Source organism: Cebus imitator, unplaced genomic scaffold, assembly GCF_001604975.1.
Source record: "Cebus imitator isolate Cc_AM_T3 unplaced genomic scaffold, Cebus_imitator-1.0 Scaffold231, whole genome shotgun sequence".
NCBI lineage: Eukaryota > Metazoa > Chordata > Mammalia > Primates > Cebidae > Cebus > Cebus imitator.
In genome coordinates, this window is record NW_016107546.1 from 2,774,400 (window position 1) to 2,782,285 (window position 7,886).

Sequence of the window (7,886 nt, forward strand, 5' to 3'; positions counted from 1 at the left end):
TTTCCATCCTGCCAAGAGCACTGCCTTGTTCTCACTGGATATGGATTGTCTTCCCTGTCTACAACGTTTCCACCAAAATGGTCATCTCTGAACTTACAGAACACCTTAGTATGAAGTCTCACCCTTCTTAGCTTTGCTTCTGACAAGGAACTCATTTCATAGCAAATGAAGTGCAGCTATGTGCTCATGAAAGCATGATGTTGTTAAAGACTTTATAAGGGACACACTGGTTTTACCATGTTCCCCGTCATCCTGACGCTTGGATTGATAGAGTGGCAGAATGGGCTTTTGGAGATTCGGTTATGGTGCCAGTTGATAAAATCACTCTGTGGAGCTGATTTAGTGCCTGATGAGGTGCAGAACGTACTCTGAATCGGTGACCAATTTATAATGTAGTTTTCCCTGTAGCAAAGTTATGAAATTTTAAAAATTGAGGAATGCAAATGGGAGTAGCGCCTTTCACTGTACATCTAATGATCTACCGAAGTTTTGACTTTCTCCCCACGACATTAAACTCTGCTAGTTTAAGGTCTGAGTTTCCAGGGCAGGAATACTTCCACCAGGAAACACAACAGTGGGTCCACTGAACCGGTCATCTGGTCACTTTGCCAGACAAATAAAATGGTTTCTGTGCTAGATGGGACCCCTGATCTTGATCATCAAGGGTAATTGGGTTGGCTACCACACAGCGGAGGCAAGAAGGAGTACCTGGGCTCCAGGAGATCCTCCTGGTGATCTCCTGGTACTCCCATGCTCTGTAGTAAAAGTTAGAGAAAACTATAGCAACCAGAGCAAGTGGAACAACTTGCACAGAAACTTCAAGAGCAAAGATTTAGTTCACCATGCTAGACCAAAAAACAAATAAAAAAACTGACTGGGCTGGGCACGGTGGCTCACACCTGTAATCCTAGCACTTTGGGAGGCCAAGGTGGGCAGATCACTTGAGTTCAGGAGTTCCAGATCAGCCTGGCCAACATGGTGAAACCCCATCTCTGCTAAAAAATACAAAAAAATTAGCCAGGCATGGTGGTAGGCGCTTGTAATCCCAGCTACTTTAGAGGCTGAGGCAGGAGGATCACTTGAACCTGGGACACCGAGGTTGCAATGAATCGAGATCATGCCACTGCACCCCAGCCTGGGTGACAGAGCAAGACTCTGTCTCATTAAAGAAAACAAACAAACCAGCTGAGGTGCTTACTGGGGACCAATGTGACAGGGAATGAGTGGTGGGAGAAGGGAATTATAAATACCAAGCATGGCCATGTGGTCAGTTCCAGAAACAAGTACTGTAGTCATTAGAGATATTTTCTGTCTTGCTTAGATGGGGACACTTGTATATATACAAACTGATATTTTTATTTTTTTTCTATCCCATTCCAATACCCTCTAATAGTATCAATGAATGAATCCTGGTTACTCCTCTGGCTCAGTTTTAGGCTATAGGATAGCAAGATAAGATTGTGAATCAGAAGATAAACATTTATTCACAGATGGATAAAGTGGAACTCTGGGTTTCTTCTTTTAGGCTTGGTTGAATGAAGAATAATTGAATCATATAATGTAAAAGCATAATGTTGCCAATATCTTTTTTTGGAAGTTAAAGATTTAAAATTGGGTGTATGGATGCTGAGCTGAGGAAGGAGTAGACTGTGCTGGATTATCTGGTGTTAACTCAGCACAATTCTCACTCATTTTAAAGGCTAAGAGCTACATTTTCCAGAACGGTTTCCTTTTCTATGTGGTTTTTGGTTAGAGTATGCTTGTGAGAGAAACTTGCATGAGATTTGGAAGATGGAAGTGAATCAGTTGCAGCTAAATGTGCAGGTAGGCAACAGAGTCACAGAGGCTTCCTGGCAAACTCTTGAGAAGACGATTGGTGGAAGGTTCTCAGAGATTCCTGAGAATTTCACTAAGCCTTTGAGAACCACCTCTCCTCAGTGATTCAGACTGAGATGTTTAGCACAGATTTCTCTGACTTTTTGGTGACAGATCTAGTGACCTCTACTCCTTCAGCTCTTCCAATAGTATGAAAGACCCTAATTCTATATTAAATTCCTTATCCACAGAATAAGTAGGCAGAGCAGAGTGGTGCATGCCTATAGTCCCAGCTACTTAGGAGGCTGAGGCAGGAGGATCGTGTGAGTCCAAAAGTTCAAGACCAGCTTGGGCAACGAACGTAGTGAGATCTTATCTCTTAAAAGAAAGAAGATGACAGAATACATAAAATGACTTTATTTTATAGTACATTAACTGATACAAGCTTCTAAAAGCTTCCAGAGAGAATAAAAGATTGCATACAGAGAATGAGAAATCAGCATGGCATTGAATATATCAACAATAACATAAGCTAGATGAAAATGAAGCAAAGCCTTTGTAATTCTGAGGGAAATTGATTTCTAAGCCAGAATTCTGTATCCAGCTTAACCATAGTGAGGGCTTAATTTACAGACATGGAAAGTTTCAAGCTCTTACATCTACTTCCCTCAGGAAGCAATTGAATGATATGCAACATGAAAATCAGGAAATGAGCCTAAGAACCCAAGGAAACTAAGGGATTTGGAAAACAAGGAAGCCAACACAGGAGAGAAGGGAACTCACAGGATGTTGATTGAGTGAATTTCCAGTATGGAAATTGTGCATTGGGCCTGAGGACCAGGCAAGACTGGGCAGTAGGATAGAAAGCTGTTGGGGAGGCCGGGCGTGGTGGCTCACGCCTGTAATCCCAGCACTTTGGGAGGCCAAGGCAGGCAGATCACCTGAGGTCAGGAGTTCGAGACCAGGCTGGCCAACATGGTAAAACCCTGTCTCTACTAAAAATACAAAAATTAGTTGGGCGTGGCGACATGCACCTATAATCCCAGCTACTTGGGAAGCTGAGGCAGGAGAATCACTTAAACCCAGGAGGTGGAGGTTGCAGTGAGCTGAGATTGCACCACTGCATTCCAGCCTGGGCGACAGAGTGACATGACTCCTTCTCAAAAAAAAAAAGAAAACTCTTGGGAGAGATGGGGAGATATGGCCAAGAGAAACATATGTGGGATCAATGGATTACCTGATGAGCTTCACCACATTGAGAGGAGTTCTTCAGCTGTGCCAGACAGTTTAGGAAAATGAGTAATAGTACCTAGAAGAATGAAGCAAATGAAAAAATTAGATTTTTTTTTTTTTAAGATGGAGTCTTGCTCTGTCACCAGGCTGGAGTGCAGTGGACCAGTCTCGGCTCACAGCAACCTCCACCTCCTGAGTTCAATTGATTCTCCTTCTTCAGCCTCCCAAGTAGCTGGGACTACAAGCAAGCACCACCATGCCCAGCTAATTTTTTTATTTTGAATAAAGATGGTGTTTGACCATGTTGTCCAGGATGGTCTTGATCTCCTAACCTCATGAGCCACCCGCCTCGGCCTCCCAAAGTGCTGGGATTACAGGCGTGAGCCAACAAGCCTGGCCCAAATGGAATCATTTTTAACTCCTGGAAAAAACAAATGTACAACAAAGGGAACTACAACCATACTGTATTACATAGCTCATAAGTGAACAGTGTTGTAAACAAAAAGAGTCAAACTCTGTACAATATTTGAAGAGATTTCTTCTGAGCCAAATATGAGTGAACATGGCGTGTGACACAGCCCAGGAGGTCGGGAGAACATGTGCCCAAGGTGGTCGGGCACAGTGTGGTTTTACACATTTTAAGGAGCTGTGAGACATCAATTAAATACATTCAAGAAAGACATTGGTTTGGTCCAGAAAGGCGGGACAACTCAAAGCTGGAGAGGGGGCTTCCAGGCTGTAGGTAAATTTAAACATTTTCTGGTTGACAATTGGCTGAGTTTGTCTAAAGACCTGGGATCCATAGAAAGAAAACGTTCAGGTTAAGATCAGACTGTGGAGACTGATTTTTTGGAAGTCTTATAGTGGCTGCCTTTAGAGACAGTAGTTGACAAATGTTTCCTATCCAGATCTTTAAAAGGTGCTAGATTTTTAGTTAATTGCTTTAGGATTGGGAGGGGCTGGAAGAAAAAGATCCAGCTGTGTTAATAGAATTCCTTAATTTTTTTAGATGCAGTTTTGCTGTTGTTGCCCAAGCTGGAGTTCAATGGTGCGATCTGAGCTCACTGCAACCCCCGCCAAGGTTGCGGAGGAGGTTCAAGCAATTCTCCTGTCTCAGTCTCCGGAGTGGCTGGGATTACAGGCTCCTACCACCATGCCTAATTTTTTGTATTTTTAGTAGAGAGGGCTTTCACCATGTTGGCCAGGCTGGTCTCAAACTTCTGACCTCAGGTGATCCACCCACCTCGGCCTCCCATAGTGCTGGGATTACAGGCGTGAGCCACTAACTCTGTGATTCTTTATAGGTGCAAATTTTTCCTCAGGAAGGACAGTTTTGAAGGGCCATTTCAAGATATGGCAAAGAAACATGTTTTGGCGTAAAATATTTTGCTTTTTTTCCTTGCCTCCTAATGTTATGCCAGGGTCAGGTTGGAAAGTAAGTCATGATATATATAGGGCAGAATAAAACCCATCTGATGAGAATTTATGGTTTGCAGGACATGACTCCCTAGATCGCTTAGATAGGAATTTGGGCAAGATAAAAAAAGTCAAAGCATAGTTCTCAGTATTCGTATAGTCATAACAATGTAAGTATTAGATATCAATTTAATAATGAATTTGGATACAACTGTACCTGGGGAAGAGTTCTTGTATGTAGGTAAGGTGTGTGATGTTTAATAAGAGTGCCAAATTCTTATGCTTCATCAGACATCAGCATATAATATTTAAAATAAACAAGCAAGAAATAGAAATTAAAGAATATTTTTTTAGAAATATGGAGTTAAATATCAGAAGAAACAGCTAAAGATGACTGGGCATGGTGGCTCGTATCTGTAATCTCAGCACTTTGGGAGGCCGAGGTGGGTGGATCACCTGAGGTCAGGAGTTTGAGATCAGCCTGGCCAATGTGGGGAAACCCCACCTCTACTAATGTTGCGGGATGAGCCACTGACAGAAACCCTCAGACACTGGAGTGAGGAAGGAAGATACTTTTATTTAGCTAGTTGTGGAGAATCAGTTGGCTCGTGTCCAAAAATAGCCGAGCTCCCGGAAAAGCAGGTTCTTTCCCTTTTTAAAGACATACAACCCAAGGGGGGCAGAGGTAAAACCGTGTCATTTCCCATTGACTGGACATCTGACTTTATAGTCTTTGGCTTTCATTGATTTGCTAATTTACATGTGGCACTGGAGGGGAAGAGTTACAGAAGTTGAGCAAAGGTAGTAAATCACTTAGAGACAGAGGCATCTCTAAGCTGGGGGATCTGGTTGGTGCAGACGGGAATACGTGACTCAGGGAAGGTCCTTGGGCAGTAAGAAGAACATTTGCAACATTTTCAAGGCTGGCAGATAACATAGGCACCAGTTACAGAAATGGAGGTTATTTCTCAGTCCCTGGGCCCTGCTGTCGTCAGGCCGGTGGGTCAGCATCTCACCTGACTACTGACTTTAACTTTGTGTTATTTTATCAACCCTCCCTGCTTTCCTAACAGAGGACAGGCAAGGGAAAGAGATGGTCTCCTTTCTCACTAAAAAATACAAAAATATAGGCATGGAGGCAGAAGCCCATAATCCCAGCTACTCTGGAGACTGAGGCAGGAGTCTCTTGAAATCAGGAGGCAGAAGTTGCAGTGAGCCAATATACACTCCAGCCTGGGTGACAGAGCAAGACTTTGCATCAAAAAAAAAAAAAAAAAAAAGGCCGGGCGCGGTGGCTCAAGCCTGTAATCCCAGCACTTTGGGAGGCCGAGGCGGGTGGATCACGAGGTCAAGAGATCGAGACCATCATGGTCAACACGGTGAAACCCCATCTCTACTAAAAAAAAAAAATTAGCTGGGCATGGTGGCACGTGCCTGTAATCCCAGCTACTCAGGAGGCTGAGGCAGGAGAATTGCCTGAACCCAGGAGGTGGAGGTGGCAGTGAGCCAAGATCGCGCCATTGCACTCCAGCCTGGGTAACAAGAGCGAAACTCCGTCCCAAAAAAAAAAAAAAAGAAAAGAAACAGCTAAAAATGCTAAAATGGTTGTCTGTAGGAAGTGAAAATGGAGTTGGGAAAGAAAGAGCAAAACAGGGACTGGTTTTTCTTACAGTCATTAGAGCACTATTGGACCATTAAAATTAGATATATTTTCTACTCTGATAAAAAATGAACCATCAGATAAAAGTATAGGAGAAATTAACACCCACATGGGAAAGGACATTAACAGGCAATTCACAAAATACAAAGGACCAATTGACATAAAAATTTATTTTCCTAAAAAATCAGATAAGTAAAAATATGCACAGCAATCAGATATGTTTTTCCACTGAATTATTAAAAAGTCTGACTTCTCTGCTTATTTTTTTTCCTGTTTAGTGAATTAGAAATGTCATAACACTTGCCTTGATTAATTTATTTCAAGAATGCAATAAGATAATGCACAAGAACTCTAAACACTTGTATGAATAAAAAGCAGTGGAAAACAAGAAAGCTGCCTCAGGATACAGTCCTCAAATCTGGCTAAAAAGATAGTGCCAGCTTTCACATTTGACAAGATAATTCTAATTATAAAAGTATCCCTCTACTCCACCATGAGACTTGACAGGACTACTAAGTAGAAGGAAATGTTCATGTTTTCTGACTTGGCCTTCTGCAAAATGTTTGCTCTTCATTAATCTGTGTAATTACACTAGTGGAAAGAGCACAGGGAAAAATGATCATGTAACGTACACATTAGATTGTTCTTATCAGGTGTTTCAAAGGTGCTTGGTCATGTTTAGGGGGACCATACATCCCGGTTTGTCTGACACAGTCCTAGTTTATGGCTGTATTCTAAGACTGATTAGCAATTGCACCTACCTTTATTCCCAAAGTGTTCTCATTTGGATGATAAATTATATGGCTACCCTAAGTCAACAGGTATTAATTTCCATATGGGAAGGGGTAAATTTGTCATATTGAACGTATTTTAAGACATTGGATTATATTCTTGATGACACAAAATAATATGTGTGTGGCAAATGCAATTAGAATGAGTTTTGTTTTGTTTTCTCTCCTCAAAAGAGAACTTGAATCTGCTTAAGCAGTTGGACAAATTCTTTGTTGTCAGCCTATATGCTTCAACAGCTTATTATGGGGTTTGTCCAATGAATCCACCGTAAGTTGAATATGGTAAGTCAAAATTGCAATTAAGAAAATTTTAAAAAGTTAGAAAAAACAAACAAAACCCCTTGCATCTGATACCTTAATACACCCATCATAAAGTGAAAAAATCATAAGTCAAACCATCGTAAGTTGGTGTCTATCTATATTCTGCAGCAATTGACAGGGAATAGATAGATTTATCCCGGAAAACATGAAAGCCAAATGATGCAAAGAAACCTTGTGCATTAACAACAAAGGCCAGTACAGCTCCTATGAAACTTTTGTTTTTCCAACTTTTATTTTAAGTTCAGGAGTACCTGTGCAGGATGTGCAGGTTCGTTATACAGGCCAACGTGTGCCGTGCTGGTTTGCTGCACAGATCGTCCCATTACCTAGGTGTTAAGCCCAGTGTTCATTAGCTATTCTTCTTGATGTTCTCCCTCCTCCCACTTCCAACCCTCTAACAGACCCCAGTGTGTCCTGTTTCCCCAATGTGTCCATGTGTTCTCATCATTAAGCTCCCACTTATAAGTGAGAACACATAGCATTTGGTTTTCTGGAACCTGTTATTTTTTACAGAACTTTGTAATGGCACTACCTGATGTTAGAAACAAGGCTAGGAGTCCTAAGGAAAAACGAGTACCCGGACAAAGGATTTCTCAGTAAAGCACGTTTACTTCTGCACAGAAGGGTGCCTCCCATATGGCTGGTTGCCA